Source organism: Myotis myotis, unplaced genomic scaffold (assembly GCF_014108235.1).
Source record: "Myotis myotis isolate mMyoMyo1 unplaced genomic scaffold, mMyoMyo1.p scaffold_m19_p_16, whole genome shotgun sequence".
Lineage (NCBI taxonomy): Eukaryota > Metazoa > Chordata > Mammalia > Chiroptera > Vespertilionidae > Myotis > Myotis myotis.
Genome location: NW_023416320.1, coordinates 4,304,713 through 4,326,126, shown reverse-complemented (window position 1 = coordinate 4,326,126; position 21,414 = coordinate 4,304,713). Strand labels below are relative to the sequence as shown.

The window sequence follows — 21,414 nt, the reverse complement described above, 5'->3', positions numbered from 1 at the left end:
GCCTCTGGTTCCAGGAAACATGTTGTGACGGGTGAGCAACGCGGCTGATGGCAGAAAACAACAACGACAACGCCAGAAGCACCCTGGGGACATCTATTTTGCTGAGAAAGGCCCTCAAGGTCAGTCTTTTCAAGTGAACAGAGCTCGCGTCTCCTAGACCTTTGATGGTGCACACTCCACAGGACAGCTGTGCAGACAAAGTCAGTCAGAAAAGGAGGCCGCCGCAGGACAAAGTCTCCTTGCCTTTGCGGTTTCAAAACACATCAGCGATTGATTCGGTCCAACAACACAGCTCCAACTGTCCAGAGCAAACAAGCGCACCCTCTGGAAAGTTAATATGGACAGAACACGCCCGTGGGGCCTCGATAGAGGAGGCAGGGATGCGTGGCAGGCGGGGGAAAGGCTTGAGATGCCGTCCCAGTAACTTGAACGTCTAAAAGGCAGCCCCGTGGCCCCCGTTTCTAAAACACGTCTAAGACGGCTGTCGAATTCCACTTCTCTACTTGCACGACACGCAACTTTGCAAGACTTGACTTTCCCTCTTCATGAAAATGGGGTTATCATTTCTCATACCTGGACTGGGCAGCTCAGGGGTCCAGGCAGGACCTAGCGAAGGAGAGAGTGACAGGGCATGGGCACCTGAGGACCAGACCATGCCGGAGTGCCCGGTGCTTGGCACATGCTCAGGAAATGCTGCGGTTTAGCAACATCACGGAGACCTGCCAATCTCGTCTAAAAATAAGAAGGGCTTTCATGTTGAAAGCTCCCAAAGTACAGTTTTTTTTGGTAATTAGTTTGGGTTTTGTTTAAATTTTGTATTGATTTCAGAGAGGAATGGAGAGGGAGAGAAAGAGAGAAACATCAATGATGAGAGAGAATCACTGATCGGCTGCCTCCCGCACGCCCCCTACTGGGGACCGAGCCAGCAACCAAGGCATGTGCCCTGACCGGGAATTGAACTGGTGATCCCTTGGTTCCTGGATGGACGCTCAACTGCTGAGCACTAGTTTGTTTTTAACAACAACAAAAGCAACTATATGCTTTTTATATATTACATGCTTATGTTTGAAAATTCAAAGTATAAAAGGATATACAGTAAGATATCTTCCATCTTAGACCCACAGTCCTTTTTTCCTCCAAAGAGGTAAACAGTATTCCCACTTCTTGGTTCTTTCTAGCCAGAGTCCATGCATCACCATGCACCTTTGTGCGTGTGTGTGTGTGTGTGTGTGTGTGTGTAAGCATGTATACCTCCCTCTGTTTTTTTCACACACAGGGGTATATCACATACACTTATATGCATACTGCCCTCTTTTTAACTAAAAAAAAGTAACCTGGAGAGCATTCCTTTTGAGCATATACAACCTGCTATTTTAAACAGTGGCCCCGTATTCTACTGTAAGAAGATACCATGTTTCAGTCCATTAGTCCCCAAGGAACACACATTGCAGCTGCTTCCAGGGTCTGCTATTAACAAACATGCTGCAATAAACACGCATGTGCACAGACATGGGCAACTACAGGGCAGGTGGGGTTTACAAGATAAAATCCTTAACATGGAATTGCAGGGTCAGAAGGTACAATGCACTCGGAACGTCGGTAGATAGCACGGAATTGCTCTGGGAAGGTGTTGTACTCATTTTCACTGTCACCCAGAGTGTAACAGTCTCTCCATCCACATTTACACACAAAGTGACTTTTAATACAAGGGAAGGAAGGGGGCAGGGCTCCACTCTTGCCCCCTTGTCTCTCCCTGCCCCTGTGATATCACACGTGACATTCCTACTCCTGAAAATTCCACACTTGGATGCCCAATCCAAAGGTCAGAGTTGAAACGAGAACAAACAACCCAGCCTCTGGGGTGCTGGAGCCGGCTCACCAGTTCCAGCCGGCTCACTGCCTCCTGCACGCCCCCTACTGAGGACCAAGCCCCAAGCCCCGGCATATGCCCTTGACCGAAATTGAAGCCGGGACCCTTCAGTCCGCAGATCGACGCTCTACCCACTGAGTCAAACCAGCGAGGGCTCTCTCTTCATTTTTGACAGTCATAAACTTCCCTTTCTGATGAGCTCCCAGGTTATCATTCATATATTTCAGTCACCTCTGCGTTCATATCAGGAAGAACTCATGCAAATCAGCACCGCCCACCATGTTGTCACATGTTCCAAGCCACCAAATCTGTAATAACCTCTCACCCACATGAGTTCTTTCCACATCACAGCTGCCTCTTACTCAAGGGTTACCTTCTAAAGTCAGCATCCTATATAATAAAGAGGTAATATGCAAATTGACCCTCACGCTGTAACTGTCACAAGATGGCGGCACACATAGCAGGAACAGGGCAGCAGGGACAGGGCCCAGAGGCTGCTCCACGAGGCCCGGGGGCGGGGCATCGAGGCGGCACTCCAGGACTTGGCAGTCCCATGGTGCAGGAGAGCGGGGGGCGGGTCCCGGGTCTAGCGCAATTTCGTGCAATAGATCACTAGTGTAATACGAAAATGGAAAGGCGTCAAAATTCGCCTTGAAAAATCCCATAATAAGGTCTCACCATGGAGACTGATAAACCCATCTCCCATTGAAGTCCACAACAAGGCCCATTTTTCTTCAGCATCCGATTTGGTTTCTTAGGTTGAGCACCAGGAGAAATCGCTGGCGTGGGTTCCAGGGCCATGTTGCATGATAATTAAAATCTATAAATATGAGAAAGGCACTCGATGGCACAAGATGCTCACGTTCTAAAAAGCCACGGGAACAAAGACCGACAGAAGGAACAGCAGGTCTGTGTCTCTCTTTCGCGCTCACTCCAACAGAGACGCCAGTTGGGTGGAATGACAGGATCGCCCACGCTATTGAACGCGTTATTTTTATCTCCACTGGGTTTTGTTTTTGTTGAGCAAGTATATTTGGATCTGGATGAGTTAAAAGCAGGAATCTTTGATCTGACAGAGATATGACTTCCCTAAGTCTCAACAACAGTGGCTGGCTCTGGGGGCAGGATGAACTCAAGGGGGCATGAGGGAATTTGTAAGCCCTGCTTTGGGTGGCAACATGGGTGTGACATATTCAAAGCTGGTGTGGCTCAGTGGTTGAGCATCGACCTATGAACCAGAAAGTTGCAGAATAGAACCATGAGGTCGCGGCTCGATTCCTGGTCAGAAATCAGGGGCTTGATCCCCAGTGGGGTGTGCAGGAGGCAGCCGATCAATGATACTCTCTCATCATTGATGTTTCTCTCTCTCTCCCTCTCCCTTCCTCTCTGAAATCAATAAAAATATGTCTTTAAAAAATCTCATCAGGTTGTATGATTGATATGATTTGTGCATGTTATAGCACGTTCAGTTACACCTCAATTACAATAAAAGTTGACAGTATGCGTGAGAGACGGCTGTGTAACAGTCATCATCAGTTGATCGCCATTCTATGGCTAAGCCTCCCAGAGGCTCCTCAGCCCAGTGGAGAGTGGTGAGGAGACCAGGGAGTCTAGGGAAAGAAGAGGCAGAAGAGGGAAGTGCCCTGTTGTGGGCAGAGGGCACCCAGGCTCCTACAGCAGGTCTGACACAAGGAGCCTTAACAAGAGTGATACATTGCCCAGCCGGTGTGGCTCAGTGGTTGAGCGTCAACCTATGAACTAGGAGGTCACAGTTCGACTCCCAGTTTGATTCTCTCTCATCATTGATGTTTCCAACTCTCTCTCCCTCTCTCTGAAGTCAATTTAAAAGGAAAAAAAAAAGAGTGACTTGTTTCCAGTAGTTAAGATCACTGGTCCCCTGGCCAGACCACTCAAAGGCAAAGACTGGCTATATGCCTGCAATAGACTGTTTGTGCTCCCGCAAAATGCATGCGGGGAAGCTAAACCCCAATGGATGGCTTCTGTAGGTGGGAACTTTGGGGGGGGGGGGTGATTAGGTCACGAGGGTGGAGCCATTATGAATGGGATTAGTGTCCTTATAAAAGAGACCCCAGAGCCCTAGCTGGTGTGGTTCAGTGGAGAGAGTGTCAGCCTGCAGACTGAAGGGTCCTGGGTTCGATTCCGGTCAGGGGCACATGACTGGGTTGCAGGCTCAATCCCCCTGGGTCGTGCAGGAGGCAGCCGATCAATGATTCTCTCTCATCGTTGATGTTTCTATCTCTCTCTCCCCTCTCCCTTTCTCTCTGAAATCAATAAAAAAGATATATTTTTAATAAAGAGACCCCAGAGGGAGCCCCCCAGGCCCCTCTGCCCTGTGAGGTTATAATAAAAAGATGGCCATCTATGAACCAGGAAGAGAGCCTTCGCCAGACCCCCAATCTGCCAGCACCCTGATTCCTGGACTCGTCTGCCTCCAGAACTGTGAGAATTACATTCTGTTGTTTACAGGGTCCCAGTCTGTGGTATTCTGCAACAGCAGCCCAAATGGACTAAGACAACCACTTGCTGGTAGAATGAACTTGGGCAAATTCCTTCTCTTATTTCAACTTTCTAGGGCTGCTGTGAATTTAAACAAGATAATTCAGACAAAGCTCTTAGCACGGGGTGTGCTTTCAACAGTATTCAATAAATGTTAGCTGCGAGGATGAGTGATGACAGGAGGCTGGGCATGTCTTCTTCCCTCCAGAGGTACAGTTCTTATGGAAATTAATCATCTGACCTGATAACCTTGTAGGATCTCGATAAATATTCACGGAGTGGACGAAAGAACGCACGCGGATTCAGATTTCAACAGAGACAGCTCTCGTTTCTACGGAACTGAAATCTACGTCCTGGCTAAAATTACCATCCACTTTCATTCTTTGTCATAGTGGAGGGGTCAAGGGCACCGGTCGCAGCCCAACGGCCATGGTCAGCGAAGGCTGTTACTTACCAACTTGGTAACCTTGAACCAATTACTCAAACTCCAGGCTTTCAGTTTCTTCTCCTGCAAAACCAAGGCAAAGCAAGGATTAATTAAGGAAGTCACAACAGACCTCAGCAGACTATAAGCCCCAGTATATCCTCTAGCCACCATTATTTTTCCCAATACCAAAGCCACGGCCGGGACATGAGAAATACCAACTCCGAATTCCAACACTTCAGACCACAGAGTTCACAGAGCATGTTTCCCAAACATTTTTTTTTTCATTTAATGTGCACAACAGTCTTAGGTATTACAAATACATCACTGGAGATTCAGAGAAGTTGAGTAACTGGCTGAAGGTTGCACAGCAAGTGAAAGAGCGAACGCCCAAACCAAACTCCTATGACTGAGGGACAGTCTGGCTGGACAGCTTTACCCCAGGGACAGGGGGAGGGGCCGGGAGTCTAAGCTAAAGGATGCTGGGACTCCGGGCTCCCGCAGCCTTTGGTCCCAGCAACATGCTCCGCTCCACTTGGCTGTGAACCGGTGTCAGTCATTCTACCCCTGAATCACTTCCTGTTCGGGCTTCTGCAGGGCAGAGGAAGGAAAACCCGCACATCGCACCACCCTTGTCACTCCCCCATCTTCCAGGGAGATTCTGATGAGAAACTTATGAATCAAAGGGCGCTTTCATGGAAACCACAGGGAACACCCCATTCGAACCCACGCTCCGGCATTTAGTGTGAAGTCAGGGGCAAGGCCGGCTGTGTCTAGAGACCCTCCCTGTTGCAGCGGAGAGAAAGCGGACACCTCGGTGGCCTTCCCTGGGATGCACTCTTCAGCTGCCTTGTGCGCTCTCTTGGCTTTTCATGAGGTGTTGAAACTGCCAGAAGCCACTTAACCTGCCTCATTTTATTCACAAAAGACCTCGGCCCTGCCTGTCTGTGTGTCATGGCAGAATGCCATCGCGGATCATCGCAGCCGCTTCTGCTGCTTCTGCCCCAACACATTATTTTCCGGTTTTCTTTTCTGTGGTTTAAAATTCCCTTTTAAATAATAATCACAGAGCTGCTCAGTGGCCAGAGAAAGTGGGGATCCCATTTAACCATCATCAAAGCCAATGCGTGCAATACTCCCGCCCCCCTGCATAGGTGTGTGCACACCATGCACACACGCGCACACGCGCACACACAGATGCCCAGAAACATGGTTACGGTTCTCCTGACTCCTCCTGCTCTGAGGGATTTTTTTCTTCCTTTCTTTCTGATTCTTTGACCACATTTACAAAATTGAAAATGGGGAGAAGTTGTTCCCTTAGGAAGAATTTTAGGACCTGGGGCCAAAGTTCTAGAAATGAGATTAAGTGCACCAGTTCACGCTCACAAAACTCTTTTAAGAGCACGAAGAGTAAGCTGGTCACGGCATCGCTTAGAGGTAGCCCCAGGGGACAGAGTGTAGCTCCCCTAGAACAGTGGTCGGCAAACTCATTAGTCAACAGAGCCAAATATCAACAGTACAACGATTGAAATTTCTTTTGAGAGCCAAATTTTTTAAACTGAAACTATATAGGTAGGTACATTGCTATTAACTTAATTAGGGTACTCCTAAGGCTTAGGAAGAGCCACACTCAAGGGGCCAAAGAGCCGCATGTGGCTCGCGAGCTGCAGTTTGCCGACCACGGCCCTAGAAGAAAAGTGGTCATCTCCACCAAGGGTGACTTTCATTCACTTCTGCCACATGGGCAGAGAGACCTGGACTATGGCTCCGGAGGCTGGAGCCGATCTTGTCTCCTCTTTAGACTCCCACCAAGGGCTGCAGCCCCTGCTCGGTCTCTCAGAGCTCTGTGACCTTGGCGGGTTCTCCTCTCTGCGCCCCTCCAGCCCCTGCTGCCAAATGAAGATACTCACTCATTCGAGAACGACCCTCAGAGCAGAAAGTGATTCAGGGGTAGAATGACTGACACCAGTTCACAGTCAAGTTGCACCTGTGATGCGCCAAGCGCGTGGCCATGGAGAGAATTCCAGGAATGAAACCATCCCAGCCACCCCGGAGCTCTCACCCATTAGTGGGGCAATTACAGGCAGACGAGCAATTACAATGGAGAATGAAAAGGTGATACAAGGGGGGTGGGGGGGGGACACACGTATTGGGCGGTCACAGGAAAGGGTCTTCAGTTACCTCTCTGGGGAGGTGATATCTCAGCTAAGCTCTAAAAGACAAGTTAGAATCTGCCCCGCCAGGCAGGAGGAGTCCAAGGGAACCTGCAAAGGCCCACAGAGGCGTGCCAACTCAACACTTCTCCCCACCGCTCTCCAGGTGACACCGGGGCTTTGTGTTCCTGAAAACAGACAACCCCCTCATTACACCAATGAAGAACCCCAAGTCCAAAAGAATGATAGGACTTGCCTAAGGTCTCTCAGCAAATGCGATATAATGTTTTTAAGAAGTCACGTTCTTCAGTGGAAGGCTATCGCGTCACCCTTACAGAGCATTGTTTATTTTAGGGGGAAGTGCCTCGTGCTGGCAGGTCTAAGGCAGCTGTCCTCTATCTGACCACCAGGCAGGACCCAAAGTTCCCAGGGACGCAAATCTGTTTAGGAAGATGCCCAGGAAGTTTTTTTAGGGACTGGATATGTTTTTGATGATGGATCCTTTTTTAGGTTAATTCTCTACTATGGGATCTAAGGCTCTAACAATTTTTCAAAGGAAAGTTGAGCTCCCCAAACCATTTGCTTCCTTCATGGTTTTTTTTAATGGTTTGATCTAAAACAACTTTACTACGACATCAAAGACGATTTTTAAAGAAGCCATTTCAATCTGTAACCCCTGCACCCAAAGAATTCTTCGTCGTTCCCTGTGTCCTATTAAATATAAAACCCTTTTAGGCACAGATCTGTACCCTGTGCATGTGTATTCCATTAAAAGGAACTACTTCCAGTGCAGATAGAGTTCTCTTTTCTGGAAAAATACAACACACACTTATATTGCAAGTCACTGACATGTTTCTGATAAATATCACAGCAAAACCCAGGTGACAAATTAAGTGCATCTGGAAATGCGGGGCCTGAGACCTGTAGAGCACCATTTTCTAGCCCACTTCATTCTAGAATTCTACACTTCCCACATCCCTGTTCACAGGACACAGACAAGGAAAGCGGGCCCACCCAACCCAGCAAACTCCCTCCTGAAGTCTGCAACAGTTGCTTTTTTTTTTTTTTTTTTTAATATATTTTATTGATTTTCCACAGAGAGGAAGGGAGAGAGATAGAGAGTTAGAAACATTGATGAGAGAGAAACATCGACCAGCTGCCTCCTGCACATCCCCTACTGGGGACGTGCCCACAACCCAGGTACATGCCCTTGACCGGAATCGAACCTGGGACCTTTCAGTCCGCAGGCCGACGCTCTATCCACTGAGCCAAACCGGTTTCGGCTGCTTTTTTTTTTTTTTAATATATTTTTATTGATTTCAGAGAGGAGGCAGAGTGAGAGGGAGATAGAAACATCAAGGATGAGAGAGAATCGTTGATTGGCTGCCTCCTGCACAACCACGTGCCCTGACCGGGAACCGAACCGTGACCTCCTGGTTCATAGGTAGACGCTCAACCACTGAGCCACACCGGCCAGGATGCAACAGCTGCTTATGGCCCTAGAGCTCGGGTCGACATGCTTCTGTACATGAAATAGCCTTTCTCATGGTCTGAGTGTTTCTAGCTCTGCAGTCCCCAGAGGAGGGAGGGCGAGTTTTAAAGGTACTGCTCCTGGGTCCCGACCTTGCAAAATTAAACAGACTCTCTGAGGACCGAAGCCCAGCACCAGAGTTTCCAAGGCTCCCCAGGTAATTGTAGCAGCAAACGGGACTGGGGAGCACTGGGCCGGGATGGATAACTCATTAGTCAAGGGAAGCCCATGGGAAATCTATCTGGAAGTGAAAGACTCGTTGTAATTAAATAAAATAGCAGATGCAAAACTACCTAATAGTGCCTGCTACCCAGAAGGCACTTAGTAAGTGTTAATTAAACAAAAAGTTACAAATCAAATAATTACTCCTCCGCAGTCAATTCATCTTCTAATTTTAGTAGCTTCTTTATTATTTGCTGGGTTTTCTTAGCCATAATTCCTTCTATCCCTGTTTATAAAATTATAAACTTACCCCCATAACCCCATTCAATTACAAGAACTCTGTAGTATTTCCCACAATCCTTAATCACTGTTTTAATACAATTTTCTCCCAGAACAGTGGCTAATATAAGCTAAATACTCAATAAATGTTAGCTATTTGTAATCATTATTTCACAGTATCATGATCTGCTGCCTATACATTTTAGACAATGTTTTTTCATGAAGCCGTAGTACTTGCAGCTCTATGCCCAAGTGAAAAATTTGCCTTTACCCTTATGAATTCTCAGCGATTTGAGGGGAAAGGAAGATGCTACATGGTAGAGTGCTTAACATATTGGCAAATATTCAAAATAAATATCTTGAAGCTTTAACCAATCATCTCTGTAAATTAATAGCATTGTCATTGTGTACTATTACCTTCCTTTTTCAAGAGAGACATGGAGAGAAACACATTAACAGATGAGCACAGTGAAGATGGTATTTCTGAACTAACGGAGAAGCGATTATCCAACAAACACTTTCTGCAAGTAAGGGTGTATCGCCTTTAAAGACACGTGAGTATTTACTTGAAAAAGTGCCATTGGCAGATGTATATATAGACTATTACTTCGGGGTATCTGGTCTACCTGCCTGACTTGACAGGTGAGTGAAACCGCAGTTCGGAACGAAGGGAACAGCCTGGGGTCAGACCGTCAGCTCAGCAGAATCAGGACCAGTTACCAAGCTGCCAGATGCCGAATTACCCAGGGACAATCATTTCGCTTCCTCCCACGACCCAACTCCTTCACCTGGCTCACTGCTTCCTAGGCATCGGCTCTCAATTCAGGTGCACCACCCAGAGGTGAGTCGGGTAAACAGCTCCAGGGCAGTTCCTGGACATCCTCCTCAACCCACTGAACTGCCAGGTGGTGAATCCATTGGGCAAATACCTGTGTTTCTGTGGGGCGTGGGCAGATGTTGTTTGCTGAGCTGCACAGTCTAAGCACAGCCATAATGGAACGGAAGTTCCAGACATGAAACCTCACAGAACCCCAAACTCCACATTTCAGTGATCGAGAGACAACTCCGCCTGTGGACCCAGTGTTAACGCCCTAGTTCTGTGGGTACATTTCATAAATGAGATTCCTAGCTGTCCTTGTCGCTATAAAGCAGGATGTAAACAGTGCCTTATGAATGTATTTCCTTAGGAAAACTGTTGTAAAAATTTTTATTAGGAAAGAATTCCTATTTACTTACCACTGAACTTTGGCCTACTTTGTGGCAGACTGTAAAGCACACAAATTGAGGGTTCGCTGTTTCTCACTTCTCTATCTTGAAAATAATTGTGTCACAGTGCTTGCCTGCTACATACCATTAATCTACTATGAAAGATTTTTAAAGCAAGAATTTCATTCTGGAATTAAAATGTATTATAAGTCACGAGTGGTGAAATTGTGAATTTAATTTTGTGAAAATTATCTAAGTCAAACTTTGTAGAACCCTAATTACAACCGGTGTGCCTTAAAGTGCCCCCCAATGTGCCGTTGACAGTATCTGGGCAGGGGGCCCATCACAGACCCTGCCACATTGCTGATCAAATCTATTAAAAACTAGAGGCCCTGTGCATGAATTCGTGCATGGGTGGGGCCTGGCCAACCTGCCCGGCTGAGGGGAGGGGACGTGGGCGGTTGGCGGGCCCCGCCCCCTGGTAAAACTCCCAGTCGAGCTCCCAGATGAGGGGACAATTTGCAGATTAGCCTTTTATTATATAGAATATTTCAAGCCCAGCTGGTGTAGCTCAGTGGTTGAGCATTGACCTATGAACCAGAAGGTCACAGTTTGATTCCTGGTCAGGGCACATGCCCAGGTAGCAGGCTCAATCCCCAGTGTGGGACGTGCAGGAGGCAGCCAATCAATGATTCTCTCTCATCATTGATGGTTCTATCTATACCTCTCCCTTCCTTTCTGAAGTCAATAATAATATATTTTTTAAAAATAAAATTAATAAAAATAAGTAAATAAAAGCTGCACTGTTCACTACATAGCACCTGCCCACGTGGCAGCTGAGCACCTCCACTCCCACTAGTGTGACTGAGTTTATTTTATTCAAATTTAAACTGAAATAGCCACCCGTGGCGAGGGGCCCTGTACTGGACAGCTCAGGTCTGGTTTTACGCACATGGAACTGGACTCCATCCCGGTGCACAGGAATGAGGTCTGGAGTCTCAAGAGCTTGGTCCAGTCCTGCCCAGTCGTTTGCTACTGTGTCTTGCCGCTTTGGCTGTGATCCTCACCAATTTACCATGAGACTGTTCGGAAAGTGGCCGGTCCATTGCAAAACTTCAAGAAATGGGATTTCTTGCCCTAGCCGGTTTGGCCCAGTGGCTAGAGCATCGGCCTGCAGACTCACGGGTCCTGGGTTTGATTCTGATCAAGGACACGTAACTTGGTTGCCGGCTGGAGCCCCAGTCCTGATGGCACGCATGCAGGAGGCGACCAATTGATGTGTCTCTCTCACATGGATGTTTCTCTCTGTCTCTTCCCCTCCCTTCCACTCTCTCTAAAGATCAATGGAAAAATATCCTCAGGTGAAGATTAACAAGACAAAAAAAAAAAAAGAAATCGGATTTCTTTAGAAGCAGCAGCTAAACCAAATCTGTAAAAAACGCTAGCAAAATCGCATTCGGAACCGAAGAGTGCCCTGGTGGCATCATTTCTACCAGATCACCAATCTCAGCAGGTGTAAATCCTGACTCTAAACTGCTCTGGCCGTCCTGCTGGGCTGGGCAGGGCTGGCCATGCCTTGGTTTCTGGCCTGGCCTGCGCCTGGCTGTCACCGAGTCCATCAGAAGTTGCTGGGACCGGGCGCTGTGCAGCAGCTCCTGTGAGCGTGGCCCTCCACAGCCCGGGAGGAGGCGCCGCGCGGAGGAAGCCTGGGGTCCTTCCGCGCTCACGTGCGCTCCTGGGAGGCCAGCAGCACCCAGGGGCGACCCACGGGGCACTGGGGACCCGCGAGCCCGCCCTGCGCATCTGCAATGGACCCGCCCCTTGCTGCCCCCCCTTCCCCCCCCCCCCCCCCCCCCCCCCGCGATGCTTGGAGAGGGGAGCTGCGGCTGCGCAGCCACTGCGGTGGAGCTCTCCGAGCCTCTCCCGGCCCTGATGAATCCATCTCCGGCAGGAATGGGCCCTGGGGCCCAGGAGAAGCGAGCTGCGGCTCAGAATCACCCGGGGAGCTTTTTAAAACCAGCTTTCCCAGGAGCCCTGTGTGCTCAAAGCTCCCAGGCGACCGGGCCGCCCAGCTGGGGGCGGGCATCCATCCTCTGCAGGCTGGGAAGGTGATTCCCACCAGCGGGGGGGGGGGGGGGGGGGGGGGGGCGGGGCAGGCACCGGCTGAGAGAGGCCCGGTGACAGCTGGAGAAAGGAGTCCTCTCGTTAACGGCCCCTCCCTCGGGAGGCTGGGACTCCAATGGGATGGCTGCAGGGCTCGCAGCCACAGCTGGGACACCAGCTGCCCAGGTCCCTGCGCCCCCAAAGGCAGAGCATCCTGCAGCTCCCCAAACTTCGGTCCAGCGCCTCCCGTGCAGCACTGTGGGGAGGGGCTTCCTCCCACAGAAACCCTGAGCGGCCGAGGGCAGGAGCCCGAACCCAGGCGGCTTTGGGTCCGGTCAACCCAGGGCTGCTGCCGGCACCAAGGAAGCCCCATTACACGCTCCTGCTGTGGCTGTTACCCTCATGTCCCCGAACAGGAAACCAGCTCCGAGAGGTGGCATGACTCAGCCAGGGTCCACCGAGCTGCAGGCCGGCAGGGCAGGGCAGGGCCAGGCCAGGAACTCTGGGCCCATTCTCCTCCCCATGCTGCCCATCGCTGCCCCCTCCCTCGTCCCCACACACACCTTCTTCTCTCCCTCTTCCGGCCACCGTGCAGGCTCCGCCATCAGGAGAAAATCTCCTCGGAGTCTAAGGGCGATCATTTGTAGGGTCCCACCTACGCTCAAGACCAGCCGGGAGGCCTTCTCAGAACACCTTGGACCTACAGGGTGAGTGGCTTTGCACACTTCGGAGTCTGGCGCACACAGGTGGCCGCTGACAGCTGGGGGATCTGGGACACATTTCACACCTGCCTGGGCTCAGTCTTCTTGGCTATAAAATGGGGATGATCATGTTTACCAGGAAGAGGGTGAGGAATATTGAGAAGGCCACCGTGGCCGGCCAGCAGGGGCGTGGGCAGAGTCCTAACAGGTGGTAGCGATTACTCAGGCGGAAGGCACCACCCTCATCACCCACTCCACACCCCAGATGCCGGCCCGCCAAAACCTCCAAAGTTTACACCCTCTTGCCTTACTCACCCCCTTCCTGTCCCCACAGGCTGCCCTGGGCCAGCTGGCCCACCCTGGAGGGCCAGGTGACCTTCGATGTGGCTGGAGGCACCATATGAAGTCCCCACCCATCCCAGGGTCCCCCAGAAATAATTAACAAGAAGTAACTCTCCTATTCCTCATCCCAGATTCCTTAATTAAAATCAAATATTTGCATACGAAGGCCTATAAACCTGCATTGCTCACGGGGGAGGGACTGCTTAGCAGTGGTTCTCAACCTTCTGGCCCTTTAAATACAGTTCCTCATGTTGTGATCCAACCATAAAATTATCTTCGTTGCTACTTCATAATTGTAATGTTGCTACTGTTATGGATCACAATGTAAATATCTGATATGCAGGATGGTCTTAGGCGACCCCTGTGAAAGGGTCGTTCGACCGCCAAAGAGGTTGCGACCCACAGGTTGAGAACCGCTGGCTTAGAGCAAAGACAGTGAGTATGGGCAGAGGTGGCCCAGTCCCATCCCAGAGGAATGACCTTGAACTTGCACAGCACCAGGGGTGAGCAGGGGGAAGCCCCTGTTTCCAGAGCAGTTTCCCCTGCTTTTCTCAACCGAGAACCACGAAAGTCAACGGCCCATCCCCTCTGTGTGTGCGAGTGTGAGGGGGGTGGGAGGGATGGAAGTGCGCGGTCTACCCAGCTCCACCCTGCCAGCAGGAAGTGACAGGCTGCTCCGCGCCAGCGCCAGCGCCAGCGTGGCTGCACCAGTTGGTAAAACACCGAAATACTCAAGCAGGTTGGGAAGTAGCTGCTGTGCAGAGCCCTCTCCCCCCGCAGCCCTCCTCCAGCGCTGCCAGGCGCCTCCCAGGACCCAGCCAAAAGTACCCTGATAGGTGCCCACAGTTACACCTGCTGACCATCACCCCTGGGCGGGGGGGAGGGGGCATGAAAAATGCAAACAAAGTTCTGAGGGATTCAGAAGAGGGACAAGGACTCAAATGTTTGCTGAAGGAGAGAGAGGGAGGGGAGGAGACACACTGAGGCATGTGGCAGTGGCTCCAAGGGCATGTCCCTCCCTCTGGGCCATTCAGGTCACCCCTGCCACCGGCTCCTCCCTAACCAGGTGGAAGGAAAGTTAGTGCCAAGCTCTCACCTTAGCCCCAACTGGGCAACAAGAGGAACTCAGGGCTGAGCTCCCTGCAATGCCCCCAGATTCCATGTCCCTTCTAGCAAGGCACCCCATTTTCCTACGGGGCATCCTCAGCCCTCCCTGCAGGTACTCCAGGGGCCAGCATGTTACCTAGGGGAGGGCACTCAGCACCAATCTTCCAGAACCAATGGTTGCTTCCAGAACAGTCATGTGACTCTAAGTGGCCAATAAGAGTCTTCTTAAGATTCAAGAATGGGCATGTGGTGGGTCGGCCAGTGTGGCCCAGTGGTTGAGAGTCAACCTGTGAACCAGGAGGTCTCCATTCCATTCCCGGACAGGGCACAGGCCTGGGTTGCAGGCTCCATCCCCAGTAGGGGGCGTACAGGCGGCAGCCAAACACTAATTCTCTCTCCACTCTCCCTTCCTCTCTGAAATCAATAAAAGATATATTTTTAAAAAATACACTGAGCCATGTCAGCCACAGGGCAGCTCTGTATGTTCTTTCTGCATTCTGTGCTGCATCTCACGGGTGTCTGAAACGGGGCATCGTTTCCTGACAGAGTGAAGGGAGCTTCCAGGCCTCAGACCGGCGCGGTTTCTCACCCCCTCCACCGCCCTCCACAAGGCCGAGGCTGGCGACACAGACAGTGGCAGCTGCTGCTTGTGCAACAGGAGGCAGTCCCTACTTCCTGGCCCGACCCAGGCAGCGGGGCTCCTGTGAAAACGCCTGTTCTCCCCGGGCCCAGCCAGCTGCCCCGAGGTGCGTTCACGCAGTGTCATGTTTTGTTTGTATCTCACTCATTTCTAAGGAAAGAGCATCGTGCAAGCGGACGAGGATTTCAGGAACAGCCTGGAGTCTGAATTTCTGGCTTTCACTCACGGTGTGGCCTTGGCCAAGCCCTTAGCCTCTCTGACCCTCCGTTTTTTTCATCTTCACAAATGGCAGTAACACCGTCTGCTGATCAGGATCTGGGTCCCTCAAGCTCACCTGTAGGGCTCGGCCACTCTGCTGACCATGGTCATGGCCACCGAGGCACCGAGCCTTTCCCTTCCTGCTCAACTATCAGCCACGTTCCTCAGAGACGAGGCTCAGCCCAGCCAACGCCACCCCACCCATCCCACCCCGGTGCAGGGCAGGTCCTAGGTGGCTGCCTGCCTCCTGGGTGACTAACCGCCCCTTGGGCAGATGCCCTCAGGCCCCGCCAGCCCCGGGCTCCTGCTCTGCAGCCTGGGCATCAGGTGTGGTCTGGGAACCCCATGGTCAAGGTTCTTCTCAAAGGCCTAAGACCTCCAACAGTCACCTTGAAATTACTCACTGTTCCTCAGGGGATCAAACAGGACTTTAAGTCACTCAAGTCCCTATGGCCCTGTCCCACATGTTGTGACAAATAGAATATGTAAGGTTCACAAGACTCCTTTACTGTCAGATCTCTGTCCAAAATTACGCTTGTGGCCCACGGACTGTTGTCAGTGAGGGACAGAGTGGCCTGCTGCCCAGGTAGAAGGACCAGGCTCTCCATCTGGACCCCGCCCCCGCCAATTACACCCCACGGCGGGGTCAGAAGAGACCTCCCCAGCCCCCCAGGTAGGCATCTGTCTACAGACCGAACCTTCTGTGTCTGCTCCCGCCCCTCTCCCCATCCCACCCAGTGGGGAGTCTAGACTCACTCAGACAAGGGGGAAGCGGAACTCCCAAGCAGAAGCTGGGCCCAGGAGGTGGCGGACCTGCTGGGGGAAGACAGGCCTGGGAGGAAGCCGAGACTCACCCAGTGTCTCAGGGCTCCAACTTCCTGCCTCGTGGTTTATATTCCAAGTCCCAACATCGGGTCTCACCATGCAAATGCCCCCCACACACCTGGTGAGGAGAAGGCAGGATGGAGTGAGGCTCAACATTCTGGCCCCCATGACTATTTATGCATGGGCTGTGGGGCTTAGACTGCAGAGTCTGGGAGAGTCCCTCCTCCAGCTCCTGGTGGCTGCAGCATTCCCGGGCTGCTGGGCCTCCTCCGCCTTCAAAGCCAGCCTCTTCAGGTCTCTGCTTCTGACCCTCTGTGTCCCTCAGCGCACCCCCTTCCCTGACTGTGACCCTCCCGACCCCTTTTTACAAAGACCCTTGGGATTATAACGGGCCACGTGGGTGATCCAAGAACTTCTCTCCCTCTCAGCATCCTTAACTAAGCCACATCTGCAGGGTCCCTCCTGCCACAGAAGGCAGTGTATTCACAGGTTCCAAGGTTAGGACAAGGACATTTTTGGAGGGCCCTTATTCTGTCTGCCAGATACCTCAATAAAGCCGTTACAAAACCCAAAACATCGCCCGTGTGGGGTGCGGCCAGCACGCAGGGCTCATGAGGGTGATCTGTCTGGAACCCCCACTGCTCGAGGAGCCCTCAGGAGCCCCGTCCCAGGGCCCCACACCCAGCACCAAAGAGCTGAAAGGGTCTTCATTTTGGCTTCAAAACCTAGGAGGGGATGACAGATTCTAGCAAGAAGACTCAGATAATTACTCCAGTTCAAGATGAGAGAGGGGGAGGGGGAGGGGGAGTGCTTTTCATTTTACTGTTCTGACTATGTCAATTCCACGGGAAAAGTTTCCTGCCTGCACACATCTAAGGCCTTTGATGTTCTGAAATGTCCATCTCATTAATTATTTCATTAAATTTATTTTTTTATTTTTATTGATTTCAGAGAGGAAGGGAGAGGGAGAGAGAGAAGTAGATGATGAGAAAGAATCATTGATCAGCTGCCTCCTGCACACCCCCTACTGGGGATTGAGCCCGTAACCAGGGAATCAAACAGTGACCTCCGGGTTCATAGGTCAACGGTCAAGCAATGAGCCACGCTGGCCGGGCTCTTTGATTATTTTAGAACCCAAATTAAGTTAGTCCGAGGGCAAGCACCTAAGTCGATATGTTAGGAGCCACTCTGAGCCACTCCCTCAGCAGGACCACGGCCAGACTGTCCTCTGCGAGGTAACGTAATGTAACGGAGGAGAGCACCGCGGACTCACTCTGCTCTGGGAGCAGCCCTGCTGCCCTGTCACCCATCACTCCTGTGCCAACGCCGCCTCTGCCTGGCGCTCATCAGGGTGAGGCCTCCCCAGCATAGAAGGGGGCTTTCTCCTCCTCCATCTCTTCCACGGATCAGTGTTCTCCCAAGTACCTAGCCCAGCGTGGGCACAAAGTAGGTGCTGAGGAAAATTTGCACATGCAGGTATATGCATAGCCCAGCGGTTCTCAACCTGTGGGATGCAACCCCTTTGGGGGTCGAATGACCCTTTCACAGGGGTCGCCTAAGACCATCGGAAAACACATATATAATTACATATTGTTTTTGTGATTAATCCAATGCTTTAATTATGTTCAATTTGTAACAATGAAAATACATCCTGCATATCAGATATTTACATTACGATCCATAACAGTAGCAAAATTACAGTGATGAAGTAGCAACGAAAATAATTTTATGGTTGGGTCACCACAACATGAGGAACTGTATTAAAGGGTCACGGCATTAGGAAGGTTGAGAACCACTGGCATAGCCTGTATGGGCATGTTCTATGTATGTAAGCCGTGGACTCAGAGGCTCCTCACGGTGGACACGAGGAGGCCTCTGTGTCTGCACTGCCCCGGAGCCAAGTGCGAACAAAGGAAGTGTTTCTCCATCTCTCACCACGGAGAGCAAGCACCAAGCAGCATCTCAAGCCTCTGCGATTGCAAAACATCTGAAGCAGTAGCCAGAGGTCACGTCCAGGCATTAGGCTTCAGCTAAGATCAGGGTAACTGAACCGCCGTCACCTGAAGTTCCTTCATGCACCCATTCATTTTGCAAACTGCCCTACACCACTGTCTTCCCAGGGCCTGGCACACAGTGGGAGCGGAACCAATGTCTTAAGTCACAGTGGGAACATCTGGGAGGATGGGGCCCATCTGGAACCAAAACCAAGGGAACAGAGCAGGTAAGACTCTTAGGCTAAGAATTTGGCCTTATCGTTCCCCCTCAGCATCTCAGTTCTCAGAGAGCTTAGGTGACTTTCCCTAGACGTTCTTGCCGATCAGACCAGCTGGGCCTCTACTCCCACTCTCTTCATACCGACTTCTATCCCGACTCGACACCCCAGCCAGCTTCTGGCTCCCCCTCTCCCCAGGGACCAGAGTTCCACCTGCCTCCCTGTGATCAACTCACTGTTGGGGACCTCATGTAATCTGTCTCTTCCCTCCCTGGGGAATGTTTGTAGGATCTGATGAAGATGTAAGCCTGTGATGAAAACAAAGAATGGGTTCCTAATAATGGAACGCCAGGTAGATATTCATTCATTAAACAAATCCTAATAATGGAACGCCAGGTAGATATTCATTCATTAAACAAATCCTAATAATGGAACGCCAGGTAGTCATTCATTCATTAAACAAGTATTTCCTGAGCACGGATGCCATGCTCCATCTAAGAGCAGACACGCAGGCGTGAACACAGGCCAATTCACAGCCCTCTCAGGGCTGACCGTGAAACGGTGTTACAAAAAGGTGGTGTCCTTGTGGTGGATGGATAGATGGATGGATGGATGGAGTGCAAAAAGGTGTGGCTCAGTGGTTGAGCATCGACCTATGAACCAGGAAGTCATGGTTTGATTCCCATGCCCCAGTTGCAGGTTCAATCCTCAGGGGCGTACAAAGAGTAGCCGATCAATGATTCACTCTCATCATTGATGCTTCTGTCTCTCTCTCCCTCTCCCTTCCTCTCTGAGATCAATAAAAATATTTTTAAAAAAGAAAAGAAAAGATGATGTCCCTTTGGTAAATGAATACATGGATAGATAGATGAATGAACTGCAGAAAAGATGGTAACCCTTTGGTGAATGAATGGATGGATGGATGGATAGATACATGGCCTGTTGGGAGGAGGGGTGGCCATACAACTCTTCACCCCCAGGTCACTCTGTTAGCTATTGGGGAATCTCTGCCTTCACTTATTCTCCTTTCGACATCCATGGGGCATGAGCAACAGAGGGAATGAGCCCCCTTTTCCAGCCACTGCTGGCTTCCTCATTAAAGTCAAGGATTTGTGTTTACTCAGCATCTATGAACACAGAAGCAAAAAAGTGTGTAAGAGAAAGCAGATGAAATGTGGGTAAGGACCAGCTCATAAAGTCAGGGGAAAGGCTGGGAGTTTTTAACCATGACTCTGATTAACAAACATGCAGAGAACTAGGGCAGGGAATGTGCCGCCCGGGGCTTCCAGGGCACAGCGTAACCGTGACTTCCTGCAGAATTAATTGGTCCCCGATGAGAGGTCCGCGCCGAGTTCCTCTGGACCATGCAGCGCATGTGGTCTTCCCTCCCGGCTCCTGCCACTAGGCTGTCACATGGCTCCTCAAGACTGCACTGACGCCCTAGCCGGTTTGGCTCAGTGGATAGAGCGCCAGTCCGAGGACTGTAGGGTCCCGGGTTCGATTCTGGTCAAGGGCATGTACCTCGGTTGCAGGCTCGCGACCCCCAGCCATGGTTGGAAAGCATGTGGGAGGCAGCCAATCGATGTGTCTCTCTCACAAAGATGTTTCTCTCTTTCTCTCTCCCCCTCCCGTCCACTCTCTCTGAAAATCAGTGGGAAAAAGTATCCTCGGGCGAGGATTAACAACAACAAAAGACTGCACTCAAAGTCCCGTGGACGTGTGGGTCAGTGGGGGACAGCCTTTGGAGAAAGACTGTGTGCTCGGATGAAAAGAGCCTCCCTAATGAAGGGTCAGACACGGACACTTCTAGAACATTCACTGTCATCTCACTTTGCAGGGGCTGTCTCCTCATCGGGCCACTGCCCTAGATACTGGCCAAGGTCCCCTCCAATGGCTGCTTCCCCCAAACCACGCCCTTCCTCGGTCCACGCAGGAACCTGGGGTGTCAAGAAGCACCTCTCTGCTGAAACGCGGGAGTCGGGGCTGAATTGGAACATGGGTGGCAAAGACGGCGGCGAGGAGCCCCAAGGAACCCCCAGGAGTTCCCTGGAAAATAATGGCTTCCCAGAGATCAAAGCGGGAAATGAGGGGTGACGCCCCGGGCCAGCCCTAATGGAACCCTAATGAACAAGTTTCCACAGCGGAGGACAGCAATGGGAGGGTGAGCAGCGAGCCCGGAAAACAGCCAGTGTCTTTGATGAGGCGCTGATGAAACCCCCATCACTGCTTTCATCTGGCTCCCCCGGGACCTTCACTGGCTCTGCACCATTTTCAAAGAAAATGATCCTGAATATACATGATTCCCCAGCCGCCCCACAGACAGGTCGCCCTCCTGCCTCCCCCTCCTCCTCGGAGAGGCAGCGCTTTCATGTCAGACAAGGCGGCAACCTGGGCTCTCTTCTTCTGCTCCAGAGGCTTTCTCACCGCGTCTGCATGGGCAGTCCAGCGGCTTTCTGCCCCTGAGGCCGGAGCCAGTCTCCTCGGCCTGGGGCCAATCTCACAACGCTGAGGCCCCAGTAAACATCAAAGAGCTCTCTGGAAACAGACTGGGTTTTAATACCAGAGGAGTCCACCCTGGGTCAACTCCCAGCCGGCCTGGATCCGCAGCCATTCCACGCATAAGTGATCAAGAGCAAAACACACCAAAGGACTGCTCCGAAGCTGAGTCCATCCCACTCACACCTTGCAGTTCCTTGAATGCTGGACTACCTATTTTTTTGTTGTTGCATATGCTGTTCCCTTTCTCTAAAATGCTGTCCCCAGCATTGGCCTTCAAATTCAGTTGAAACGGTCACCTTTTCTAATAAGCCTTTGCAGGCCTCTCCGAGTCCAGCTCGACATGCCTGAGTGCATGAGCCTGGCCGAGCCCGGTGCTCAGCTAGACGCGATGAGGAGAAACGTCCGTATCTGGCTGGACACCCTCCAGGCTAGCGTCTCCAATAACCTCTTGCTCCCAACACTATTTTTAAAACGTTACTGTGCAAGATTTAAGATGTATAAAAAGTACCTAAACAATAATCAGACCACCTCTTATCTCACCACCCAGCTTAAGGAATAAAGTAGAGTGGAATAGCAAGTCCCCTG

General features: G+C 51.1%; 1 protein-coding gene across 2 annotated transcripts in view; it reads right to left on the bottom strand.

The window, feature by feature from the left end:
• CYRIB (CYFIP related Rac1 interactor B) overlaps positions 1 to 21,414 on the bottom strand; it is a 110,292-nt gene that overhangs the window by 74,275 nt on the left and 14,603 nt on the right. For both annotated transcript variants that reach the window (XM_036337652.1, XM_036337649.1), the window contains exon 2: positions 4,842 to 4,895. The gene's annotated coding sequence lies outside the window, so the exon portion shown is untranslated. The remainder of the gene's footprint in view (positions 1 to 4,841; positions 4,896 to 21,414) is intronic.